The sequence below is a fragment of the Mustela erminea genome, chromosome 1 (assembly GCF_009829155.1).
Source record: "Mustela erminea isolate mMusErm1 chromosome 1, mMusErm1.Pri, whole genome shotgun sequence".
NCBI lineage: Eukaryota > Metazoa > Chordata > Mammalia > Carnivora > Mustelidae > Mustela > Mustela erminea.
This window is the reverse complement of record NC_045614.1, coordinates 15,270,407-15,283,677: the sequence shown is the minus strand read 5'-3', so window position 1 is coordinate 15,283,677 and position 13,271 is coordinate 15,270,407. Positions and strand designations below refer to the sequence as shown.

General features: G+C 44.2%; 1 protein-coding gene across 8 annotated transcripts in view; it reads right to left on the bottom strand.

Annotated features, from left to right (window-relative positions):
* GATAD2A (GATA zinc finger domain containing 2A) overlaps positions 1–13,271 on the bottom strand; it is a 107,380-nt gene that overhangs the window by 51,399 nt on the left and 42,710 nt on the right. Inside the window, exon 1 of one of the 8 annotated variants that reach the window (XM_032316886.1) lies at positions 3,914–3,920. The exons of the other annotated variants lie outside the window; for them this stretch is intronic. The gene's annotated coding sequence lies outside the window, so the exon portion shown is untranslated. Of the gene's footprint in view, positions 1–3,913; positions 3,921–13,271 lie in introns of those variants that run through there. 8 annotated transcript variants of the gene reach the window in all.

Sequence of the window (13,271 nt, the reverse complement as noted above, 5' to 3'; positions counted from 1 at the left end):
CCGAATCACCACTTTGGTCCTTCTATTCTGCTTTTATGTGAACACTGGACCTGACTGGTGGGCATATCACTTCACCCCTAACCTGGGGTCTCAGTGCAGGTTTACTGAGCTTTCTCCTTTGTGTTAAAAGCAGCAAACACAGCTCACCAGACGGACAACCACTTTATAAAAATGAGACACATGACCAACAAATTCTTCTGTCCTGTTGGGAGGGGATTAGTCACTCTTTCAAAGGCTTCTCACAAGTTGGACAATCTCACTATCAACCTCCAGTGGCTATAGTGCCCCGGCTCCGGATGCTGGGGAGGATGAGGGAAGTGAGAAAAGAAGAAAAGGAACAGGGAACACATAATGCCCCAGACTTGTGATCATTTGACCCCACTCAGCAGACACCTTATTGGTAGGAGGACATGGAAACTGGGGCACTGACAGATACCTCCCAACTCCCCAAAGCTACAACTCACCAAGGAACTTTGCACTACAAATATACATATATGTGCATTCACACTCATGCATACTCACAGACACATGCATCCCCACATACATGCACTCACACATGTGCACAGTTTTTAATCCCTTCCTCCCACTTCCAAATCTTGCCTAATTATCTCAGAAAAGGTGTTTCCCTGTTCAATTCAGAGCAAAAGATCAGCATTTCTTTCTTTCTTTCTTTCTTTTTTTTTTAAAGATTTTCTTTATTTGACAGAGAGAGAAATCACAAGTAGGCAGAGAGGCAGGCAGAGAGAGGAAGCAGGCTCCCTGAGGAGCAGAGAGCCCGATGCCGGGCTCGATCCCAGGACCCTGGGATCATGACCTTAGCCGAAGGCAGAGGTTTTAACCCACTGAGCCACCCAGGCGCCCCAAAGATCAGCATTTCTTATGAGTGATCAGTGTCCAACTTCTGATCCACCTGTCTCAAAAAGGAAAACCCTGAAGTTTGAAAATGAGATCAGACTTGGGGCCAGAATCACCACAAAGACACCCAGAACCCCACAGGGCCTCGCATAAATCCCCATGCACCTCAGCCACTTTAGCCCACATTTCCCCAATCCCTGCCCAAGACTAATGATTTCAGAGCTGGCTGGAGCGGCGGAGCATTTTCAGATCACCAGCACTGCAACCATGTTATTTCTACTACTTTGTGCATACAGTAAGCTAAGATTCCAGGGAGGACAAAGAACTAACCACTCTTTACTGTTGTTTATCTGAGTAATGCCCAAACCCAGAAGGGAACTTCTACAGCACAAGGAGCCTAGTCAGTTACAAACTCTACCTAGGACACTCCCATCTCTTAGTTCACAGCCTACCCCGCCCAGCAGGATGTAGATGCTGACAGGCTCCTAACAAATGCTGATACCACACCAGATAACGACCTCTCCAAGAGACCAGTAACCCAGAGGTACCTGCTCTCTGGAGGGTAGGAGAAAGAGTAGTTCAGGGTCCCTGCCTTCATGGGAGCATAGATCTTATAAACGCTGTGAAATGCATGTGCTAAATCACCATTTTATTACAACTAAATGCCAGAAAAGGAGTTTATCCTGGTAGAAGGGAACAATCTAGAAATGCTTCATTGGTGCTGGGCCCCAAGAACAAAATCTGGATTTGTAAAGATAGAGGGGGGAGGGGGATGCCTGGGTGGCTCAGTGGGTTAAAGCCTCTGCCTTCAGCTCAGGTCATGATCCCAGGGTCGAGCCCCACACTGGGCTCTCTGCTCAGCAGGGAGCCTGCTTCCCCCTCTCTGTATCTGTCTGCCTCTCTGCCTACTTGTGATCTCTATCAAATAAATAAATAAAATCTTGGGGAAAAAAAAAAAGATAGAGGAGGGAGGAAATATATTAGAAAAGATGAAGTGGAAAATACATAGGCGCATGAAAACCCATCTCCAGGAAAAGTAAATGAAACCAAATAAAAGGAGATCAAAACCTTAAAGTTTTTTTTTAAATGGGATGAAACTGTGTAGGAAGGAAAAGGAATCCTGTTAGACCACTTATACTCTGTGTGAGAGGCTCTTGGTGATGGCAGGGCCTCACATGGACTTCTCTGGGCACTTCTCCTGGAACTCTTCAGGAGTCCAGGGACTGGGGTTGGGGTGGAGGTCAGGACCAGTCATCAGCCTGTGAGAGTGAGAAGGGCTAGAACCTGTAACTGGATCCTAAAGGAAAGGGTGGGAGGAAGCCCTAAGAGCCATGAAATGGAAAAGGATGCTCCAAAGACACATACACACGACTTAAAATCAAGTGCCTCCAGTCACTCCATCAACCAAATCAATCTGAGCACAGGCACTCTCTTCTGGGGACTTCTCTGCTTCTGGAAAACCCTTTATAACTGCAGTCCTCAGCTTGGACTAGGAGCCAAAGGGAAAGGTTAAGTTCAGGAGCATCTCAGCCTCCTCATAACAGAGCACCTCTAATATCCCAGGTGTGCCCACACACTGCACACCATCTGAAATCCTAATGACCCATCAAATATAAGCCTGTTACCATCAAGGGGTTGGGGGGCCATCTGACACAGGCCACGATATCATCTATCATAGTTACCTCTAGTCCTTTGTTCAAGAACCATCCAGAGAAACAGGTTAAGAATGAAAAAGATTAAAAAGGAACAGGCACCTCTAGTTTTCACATTTACAAATAGACACACATTTACAATCAGATTTTGTTAAAGCAGAGGACTTGTAAATGATGTCTCTGAATTCATGCTTTTTGGGGATATATTTAACAAAGTTAACCTGGAGAGGAGAAACTTTAACAAACTTAAGTGGTGACAATCAACATTTTTTGTTAAAGATTTTATGTATTGGGGCGCCTGGCTCAGTGGGTTAAATCCTCTGCCTTCAGCTCGGGTCATGATTTCAAGGTCCTGAGATCAAGCCCCATATCCGGATCTCTGCTCAGTGGAAGCCTGCTTCCCAGAGAGCACAAGCATGGGGAGGAGAGAAGAGGGAAATGGAGAAGCAGGCCCCACAATGAGCAGGGAGCCCCATGCAAGACCTGATCCCAGTAACCCCGGGATCATGACCTGAGCCTAAGGCCACTGCTTAACCGACTGAGCCACCAAGGCGTCTGACCATCAACATTTTAAAGACAAACTTTAATGATCCTCAAATTCCTTGGGGCACCTGGGTGGCTCAGTGGGTTAAAGCCTCTGCTTTCGGCTCGGGTCATGATCCCAGAGTCCTGGGATCGAGCCCCACATCGGGCTCTCTGCTCAGCGGGGAGCCTGCTTCCTCCTCTCTCTCTGCCTGCCTCTCTGCCTACTTGTGATCTCTGTCAAATAAATAAATAAAATCTTTAAAAAAAAAAAAATTCCTAAACACACAGGCTACACAGTAAAGAACACAGCACTCGTAGTAGCTCACTCAGGCACAGTGCGTGGGAATAAAGCGGGGTTTGGGACAAGTCATCTCCAAAAAATAGACGGGCATGAGGCCAGCCTGCTGACAGTTCACTAGGCTGCTCAAACTCGCCTCCAGGATGTGCAGTGCCAGGCCTGGGACATCAGGTCCTCAGACCTCAACCTCCCTCCCTGGAGTCATGGGAGAAATGGTGGGGGGTGGAGGGCAGGAGGGTGGAGAGTTGAAGAAAGTACAGATACTATCCTGGGGAGACAGTGTACAGAATATATTCTTATCTTCCCTCAGACACAGCCAATCTCCTGCAAACTTCTGAAAACAGGGCATAACGTGGATTAAACAGATCCCCCTCAACTACATCTGCACCATAGCCCCATGCCTTGGCTTCTGAGCACCCCTTCCCAGAGACATGAAATGAAAGCCAGTCTTCATCTTCAGTCAGAGCACACAGTAGTAAAAAGGTGCACTTACACCGATCACATGTTAAGAGAGGGAAAGACCAGTAGCAAGTATCTTTAAAACTACAGTAGCTCCTCCAGGCTCACACTGGAGATTAAGTACCTGGCTTCTGTGTTTGCTCTAGAAGTGCCCCGTGAGCACCCAACACCACCCACCTGGAAGTGGCTCCACATACACATACACCAGCAGCAGCCAGAGCCGCTGGGCCAAATCCCAACCCTACAGCCAGAAAGAAATAGATGCTGTTGTAGGAGCACACGACAGAGAAACAAAGGTGCTGCCTGTGAAGGGGAATCTGAGCAATATTAAATGTCCACCAGGAAACACTGACCAGGAATCCCCCTGGTGCGGGATGTTACCCTCAGGGTAGTGGGCTACATTTGCCTCCCATGGGAAAGGAAGAACCCTCTGTTCCTTCCCAGCTGCCTTCTGAACCATGCGCCTCTATGGTCTACAAAGGGTTACACCTACCATTTTCATGCCATCTGCAATGTCCCCATTAGGTGTCACATCACAAAATGGGAAGCCTTAACCCTTTCGGTGCCAAATCCCTCAGGGCCAAGACACAGCTCTAACCACCAGCTCCACTCACCAGCTCCACTGAGGCCCGTGGCTGAAAATGACAGGGAGGTTTTGCACAGGCAAGTCCAAAAAGGACCAAAAAAGTCACTTCCATTCCTAGGAGGAGACAGAAGGAGAAAGTAGGGGAACCAGGGGTGCCTCTTGTCATTTTGTCATCAGGGTACCCAGCAATATGGTAACACCTAGAGGCCTTTCCTGGGTTTCCTTTGTCAAGCTCCTCCCTGCATATTCTGTGCTACCAGAGCACACTGGCAAATGCCCCAGGAGGATCAGAGTCAGCAGGGAAACTTACTTTTAGGACTAAGTTTCTGGTCTCAATAAAGCCCATGGGACTAAGAAACCATTCCTACCAAGGAAAAGTTCTCTCAGCACTTTCTGCCCAGCTGTAAGAGCTGAAACAGAAATCCCACTTCTAGCCTCTATGGTAAGTGGAAATCTTCCCCTTGGGCAGACAGTTGTTCAGATACCTACATCAATCAATCAATCACTGGGAAACAGCAGAGCTGGGCTTAAGGGTATCACATTAAGTGGTCCTTTTTACTATTCAAGGTAAAAGCAAGGCCCTCGCCTCAAGCAGCCTGTCTGTCTCTCTGATTTTGTCTCCTCCTGTCCCATGCCCTACTCCACCCTGACCCCATTCTTTTAGGCCACAATGACATTCTGGCTACTCCAGTCAAGCTCACTCCCAATTCCCACCCCAGGGCCTTTGCACTTCCTGCTCTCTCTGCCTGGAAGGTCCCTGCCCACAGGTCTCTGAACTACCCTCTCTTTTTCAGGTCTTAGCTGAGACAGCAAAGTGATATCATCTCCCCTCCACACAACCCCCTCCGTAGATTTCTAACTTCTTTCCCACTTATTACCACTTAACATTCTATTTACTCATCTCTCTGTGTAACCTCCTAACCCAATCTCCCATTAGACAAGGAACAGCCCAGGACACATATATGTGTGTTAAACATACAAGAAAGGGTGCCTGGGTGGCTCAGTGGGTTAAGCCGCTGCCTTCGGCTCTGGTCATGATCTCAGGGTCCTGGGATCGAGTCCCACATCGGGCTCTCTGCTCAGCAGGGGGCCTGCTTCCCTTCCTCTCTCTCTCTGCCTGCCTCTCTGCCTACTTGTGATCTCTGTCAAATAAATAAATAAAATCTTAAAAAAAAATAAAAATAAAAATAAACATACAAGAAAAAGTATTTTCAGAACTCCCAGCTATCATTCTCTCTTCCTTGTTAAAAAAGCCAAAATGTCTTAATGTCAATAAAAAAACATAAGGATCAAAAACAAAACTCTTAGCTTTTAATAAAAATTAACTCACAATAGGTAAAAGACCTAACTATTAAAAGCTAAACCTATAAACCTCTTAGAAAAAAACAGAAGGGTAAATCATGACCTTGATTTGGCAACATATTCTTAAATGTGAAACCAAAAGCACAGTATCAACAGAAGGAAAAAAAAAAAAAAAGGCAAACTGGACTTCATCAAAATTAAAATCTAATGTGCAAAGGACACTATCAAGGGAGTGAGGCAGGGTCTGGCTGGCTCAGTCAGTTGAACAGAGAAGTGTTCAACTCTCTATCTTGGCATTGTAACTTGAAGCCCCACATTTGGTATAAAGATTACTTAAAATTGTTAAAAAAAAAAAAAAAAAAGAGAGAGAGAGTGTGAAGAAACAACCCACAAAATGGGAGAAAACACTTGCAAATCATCTATCTGGTAAGGGTCTAGTGTATAGAATATATAAAGAACTCTGAACAGGGGTGTCTGGGTGCCTCAGTGGGTTAAGCCTCTGCCTTCGGCTCGGGTCATGATTTCAAGGTCCTGAGATCAAGCCCCACATCCGAATCTCTGCTCAGTGGGAGCCTGCTTCCCCCTCTCTCCCTGCCTGTCTCTCTACCTACTTGTGGTCTCTCTCTCTCTCTGTCAAATGAATAAATAAAATCTTAAAAAAAAGAAAAAACACAAAAAATCTCTGAACAATTAAAAACAAATCCAATTCAAAAACATACAGACATTTCTCCAAAGAAGATACACAAATGGCCAATAAACACATGAAAAGCTGTCCAATATTTGTCATCAGGTAAATGCAAATCGAAACCACAATGAGATACTACCTCATACCCATTAGGATGACTGTAATTAATTTTAAAAAAGGAAAAAAAAAGTGTCGTCAAGGACCTGGAGAAACTGGAACCCTTATACATTACTGACAGAAACATAAAATGGTGCAGTGATGTGGTAACAGACAGTCTCTCAAAAAGTTAAATACAGCATTACCATATGACCCTGCAATCTACTGCTAGGTAAATAAGCTAAGAGATGTGAAAACAGTCACACAAAACCTTACACACAAATGTTAAAAGCAGCACTATTCACAACAGTCAACAAACAGAATCAACCCAAATGTCCATCAACAGATGAATGAATGAACAAAATGTGATATATCCATACAATGAAATACTATTCACTCATAAAAAGGAATGAAGTTCTGATTCATGTCACAAGGTGGATGAACAGTACTATGCTGAATGAGAGAAGCCAGATAAAAAAGGCCACAGAGAATCAAAAATTATTCCATTTCTATGACATGCCCAGAACAGGCAAATCCATGGAGATAGAAAGTAGATTAGTGGTTGCTAGGGGCCCTGAAGGGCACAGAGGTGGAGAAGTGGGAAATGACTGCTAATGGGTACAGGCTTCTTTTGGGGATAAAAACATTCTGGAGTTTGACAGAAATGATGATCATATGATATTGTGAATGTATTAAATGCCAACTCTGAAATGGCTAAACTGGTGAATTTTAGGTTCTGTGAATCAGTCATTCAGTTCTTACAGCGACGAACTCACAACAAACCCACCACACAAGTGGGAACTAAGAATTGCCTCCAACCAAAGGAGCCAATGCCTGAGAGCATGGCCACGTGGGCAAAGATCAATTTAGCAATGGGGAGCCAAGGCAGAAAGAGGGCAAGGCCTCAGACAATTGGGGTCACACAAACCACCATCAGCAGAACACGATTTAAGTCAGGTTCATTATAGGATCCACACTGCCTAAAAGCAAAACAACACACACTATGGTTTTATATTAATACACTACTGGGAATGTGCCACCTGCCTCAGTCACATGGGTATTTTACTTGTTCATCTAAATACCTGCATAGTTTCTCTCTTTCTTTCTTTTATTAAGCTACAATGTTGTGGGGTTTTTTCTTTTAATATTTTATTTATTTGACAGAGAGAGACAAACCAAGAGAGGAAACACAAACAGGGGGAGTTGGAGAGGGAGAAGCAGACTCCCCCTGCTGAGCAGGGAGCCTGATGAGGGGCTTGATCCCAGAACCCTGGCATCATGACCTGACCTGAAGGCAGATGCTTAACAACTGAGCCACCCAGGCACCCCAACCTGCTAAGTTTCTACCAGGAACAAAGGGCTGACTGGACCCCATGACAGGCCTCCTCCTAGGAAACTCTGGGAAGATACACAAGGAGGAGGTAAGTGGACACCGGCTCAAGAGACACAGAGTGAGGTCCCTTCCATGAAGAGTTACAGTGATAATCCCTAAATCACACACAGAATCAAACCATCTATTTTATCCACTCCTCACTGGCTATGGCTACTATGGAGATATGACACCAGTGAGGTGAGTGTGGTTTCTAATCAAAAAATATATTAAATTGGGGGCACCTGGGTGGCTCAGGGGGTTAAGCCTCTGCCTTTGGCTCAGGTCATGATCTCGGGGTACTGGGATCGAGCCCCGCATCAGGCTCTCTGCTCAGTGGGGAGCCTGCTCCCCCCGACCCCCGCCTGCCTCTCTGCCTACTTCTGGTCTCTTCCTTCTCTGTCAAATAAATAAATAAAATCTTTTTTAAAAAATTATATATATATATAAAATGTTGGGCGCCTGGGTGGCTCAGTTTGTTGGGTGACTGCCTTCAGGTCAGGTCATGATCCTGGACTCCCGAGATCTAGTCCCCACATCGGGCTCCCAGCTCCACGGAGAGTCTGCTTCTCCCTCTGACCTTCTCCTCGTTCATGCTCTCTCTCACTCTCTCTCAAATAAATAAATAAAATGTTAAAAAAAAAAAACCCAAACATAAATTATGTGAGAAAACAAAGTATGGGATATCAGAGTTAAAGTATTGAAGTGAAGAAGCACATGCAGTGGTAAAATGAGCTCCAAGTACTGGAGAGGGAGGCTAGAGGCTCAGGGAAAGGAAGGTGCCATCAGCATCACTGTGCATCAGGTAAAAATCAGAATGCCTGGTTCGCCTCAGTTTCCTCCCCTGTGAAATAGAACAATACCCACTTTATAACTATTGCTCTTTGAAGGCTCTGTGAAAGGTAGTTGTATTATTATTATTACAGAAAGTAACCATGCTGTAATCGGAAGCTGTTCCACCTGAAAGGCCACCAGCCACAGATCCTCATTAACAATTCCAGAATCTGAAGGTTTTCTGTTTGAATTTTAAACTAACCACAAGTGGCCACCACCCTCACTTTTGTAAGCAGCTGTCTCCCCTGCCCTGGGTGACAGATGACATAAAGTTCCCTGAGGGAATACCTGGATTAAGCCCATTTTTCAAATCCTAGATTATGGAAAACTGCAAATATACCCAGAGAAGTAGCAAGAAGAGCATGACTCACAGAGCACATCCATCACTCAGCCTGCAGGTCTTCCACACTCAGCCTTCCCCGACACTCTACTGGCTCCTGGGAAGCAAATTCTACACAGCATTCATTTTATGAATAAACTGGTCAGTATTTATCTCTACAGCACAAACAAACCACAATTCCATGAGCTGAGCTCCAACAATTTAACAAGCATTTTTTTTTTTTAAAGATTTTATTTCTTTCTTTGACAGAGATCACAAATAGGCAGAAAGGCAGGCAGAGAGAGGGGGAAGCAAGCTCCCTGCTAGGCAGAGAGCCCAATGTGGGGCTCAATCCCAGGACCCTGAGATCATAACCTGAGCCTAAGGCAGAGAAACCACTGAACCACCCAGGCGCCCCCGCAACAAGCATTTCTTAATCTTTGTCAGCCACACATGGTTGAAATCTATAGGTGCCCCTCCAACCTTTCCTTTCAACCACACATTTATTTATCCTGTTTCCCACAGTCAAGTTGGCATCCCTGTAACTATAACGCAACATGCCCCTGATTTACTATAAACTAGATTTTGAGGCCCAACCAAGCACACGTCATTACAGAAGGACACACATTCTCCTTGATGGCAGGCAGCTACAGAGGATCACTGTCTGGATTCACATTTCATTAGGTACCTAAAAACTTTTAAGTTTTTAATTCCATCATTTCATTTTAATTTCTAGAATATGTTAATAGCTGCACTGTCTGCTAGCTGCATGTGGTTATTTAAAGACTAAAATTAAATGAAAATTTGACTTCTTCAAACTATTCCAGGTGCCACATTGGACAGTGAGGGTACAGAGAGTTCCAGGAAGTTATGCAGGGCAGCACTGAACCTGTGAAGGAAGCTTGCTCTCTCCATTTTGTTCCTCGAGAGTTCAGTCCATAGAAAAGTGAAAGAATAAATACTAGTTTCTATTTACCAGTTTTAAAAATGAATCAGTTCAATAGAACCTTCCAAAGAGGACCAAAGCATTTCTTCCTTTCCAGCACCAATATAAATGAACCTGTGGATTTTTAACACATCTGATGTTCCAACTTGGGAATCCATTTTTATTCATACTCCTCTGTCCCACCCTTCGCAGTCTTACACAATGAGGACATTCCCGATGCAGATTTAGAATTAAAATGTAACTTAAATGCTTTGATTTTATATTTGTATTTTTCTTAGTGCTGAAAATTCTGATTCTTAAAGACATTAACTGCTTGTTTTCTCCTGCAATATAATTGTCCCCACTATCCACAGTTTTAGTTACCTGCAGTCAATCACGGTCCAGGAGCTGATGATCCCCTGGCAGACCAACAGAAGTCAATAGTAGCCTGATGCTATGTTGCAACACCTACGTCATTCACCTCACTCCATCTCATCACACAGGCATTTTATCATCTCACATCATCACAAGAAGGGTGAGTACAGTACTAAGATATTTTGAGAGAGAGACCACATTCACACAACTTTTATTTTAGTATATCTCTAACAGTTCTATTACAATTAGTTATTGTAGTTAATCTCTTACTGCTTCTAACTTTTAAACTAAAAATTTTAAGTATACATGCATAGGAAAAATCATAGTATATATAGGGTTTGATAGTATTGCGTTTTCAGGCATCCCATGATGGTCCTGGAAAGTGTTCTCATAGGGCAAGGGGCACTACTGTATATAACAATAAGACTACTGGTATAATTAACCTAAAACCAAAAATAATTCCTAAAAACAGTTAATGATTTTTTAAAAAAGAAGTTTTTGCTCTTATGGTTTATCACATTACAACATTTACAGTCTAACTACTATGTTTAAAACTCTAGCAAAGGAAATTCTCTCAGATGTTAAGTCACCAACCTCAGTCACAACTGACATATACCTAGATTCCTATTCACTTCCTTTTGCTTCTGGTTTTTAGGGGTTGCTTCTCTCCCTTGCCCCAAACAACATCTGCCATACTTTTGTTTATAATTACGTAAAACACCCATCTGGTGCTACACCAAAAAAGAAAGCCAGAGACATCTCCTGGTAACCCTGTCTCTTCTCAGCCTTCCTCCCAGAAATGACCATGTTGTTCATTTATGGCTTAGATTTCCTATATTTAAAAATAAAATATAGGGGCGCCTGGGTGGCTCAGTGTGTTAAAGCCTCTGCCTTTGGCTCAGGTCATGATCTCAGGGTCCTGGGATCGAGCCCTGCATCGGGCTCTCTGCTCAGCGGGCAGCCTGCTTCCTCCTCTCTCTCTGCCTGCCTCTCTGCCTACTTGTGATCTCTGTCTGTCCAATAAATAAATAAAATCTTTTAAAAAAATAAAAATAAAATAAAAGCAAACACAAACACATACAGCCATGTCTCCCCATCTTCCCTTGGACAGGTAAGTGCACGACATCTCTTTATCTTCCACCTTGTTTTTTCCACTTATTTTTTCATCCTAGAAATCCTGTCACCATGACATGAGGACACGCCTCTTTCCTTCAGGGGCTTGACACCACCTCACCAGAAGCTCTACCCCTAACCGCCTCCAGTCCCAACTGACATTCATTTAAGTCATTTCCATCTTTGCTACTTCAGAATGTTGTAAGGAACATCCTTGTCACAATTCTTATTTTTGACAGTGTATCTTTGTGATACATTTCTAGAAGTGGAATTTCTGGAGCAAAGGGTAAGCCAATCTCTCTCTGAAGAGTGGTGAACCTCTAAAGGCAACATATGGCAGTGCCTGATTTCCACCAACACACTGGTATCCACCTCTGGGGACAAAAGGTCAGAAATGTTGTTTTGGGGAAGCTCCAAAGAGCACTATTCTTAGTATCAGAAAGATCTGAGCATCTTTCCATACCTTGGTTAGAGACATCCACATTCACTTTCTCTGTGAACTGTATTTCTGTAAGTCACACCCATTTTTAATCCTTAACACCCAACATAAGGTTAGTCATTCAGCACACTAACAGTGTGCACTTGAACAAATACAGCTCCTGACAAGAAAAATTCAAGAGGCAGATGCCACATCCATTAGCCCAAGCTGACAGTCTGACCCAAGGTGTACACACCTCCACTGTGTACATGGTGGGGCACTGTGTGGGGGCTATGTGAGTACCTCAGGGTTCATCAGGAACCTACCTTCCTCCTGCCCCGCTCCTCTTCTGTGCCCACTGAGTCCTGGATGGCAGGAACGGGGAGATACTAGCTGACCACAGGCCATGGTACAATTAAAAGTGGGTATGGGCTAGTATTAACCAGAGAAAAGCCAAATTGCTGAGGTGACTTATACCCCACAACAAAAAGTATAAGCTGACATATTAACAGATCTTAAAAAATAATTATTCAAGGGTGTTTTTGCCTGTTTGGCATTAACCATCATATGCCATAACTGTTCACAGACAGCCCCTTTCCTATCAAGCCCCTTCATGTACTGGGTAGGGAGAGGCAAGGCCAGAAAGAACACTTAGGATGACTTCTAGGAGTTTAAACCCCCAAACTGTCTGCTTCTAATGCTATGGTTGTGTCTTCCCTGCTGGCCCTGTGACAGGAAAGGAGGAGCTTGCTTTCATTCATTCATTCAGCACGTACTTACTACTTCTGAGTTAACAAAGAACCAGGCAAATGGTGGAGCTCCCATCCTAGAACCTCAGAGAATACTAAGCTAGCCCACTGCCTTCAGACAATGACCTGAGCTGCAAGACAAGGGAAGTCCCTAACCCCAATGGGCTGGGGTTCAAGTGAGATATTTTTCAGATGTGAAGTTCCTTGATTTTTGAATGCTAATGTCTAAAGATAGCCTATCAACAGCCAAGTGTCAGGCCCACCCCCTGTGGATGTCCCACTATGCCACCAGGACCAGGTATTAAGCATCGTCAACACTGATGATCCAAACCTCATCTAGCTCTGGGAAACCAGCACAGACTTAAGGTTACTTCTTGTCTCCAGAACTCTGAGGACCTCAGGCAGGGCTGGGCTACGTAAAATGGTACGGCTGCCACGACAACAGTCTGGAAGGTCCTCAAAATGTTCAACAGTTACCATTGACCCAGCAACTCCACTCCTAGGTATATACCCAAAGGAATAAAAAACACATCCACACATACTATGTACACAAATGTTCACAGCAGCACTATTCAGAACTGCTAAAATGTGGAAACACCCAAATTTATCCCAGGTGAATGAGTACATGGTCCATCCATGTGATGGAATTATTACTCAGCCATAAAAGTGTATGAAGCACTGAATCATGCTACAATGTGGATGAACCTCAAA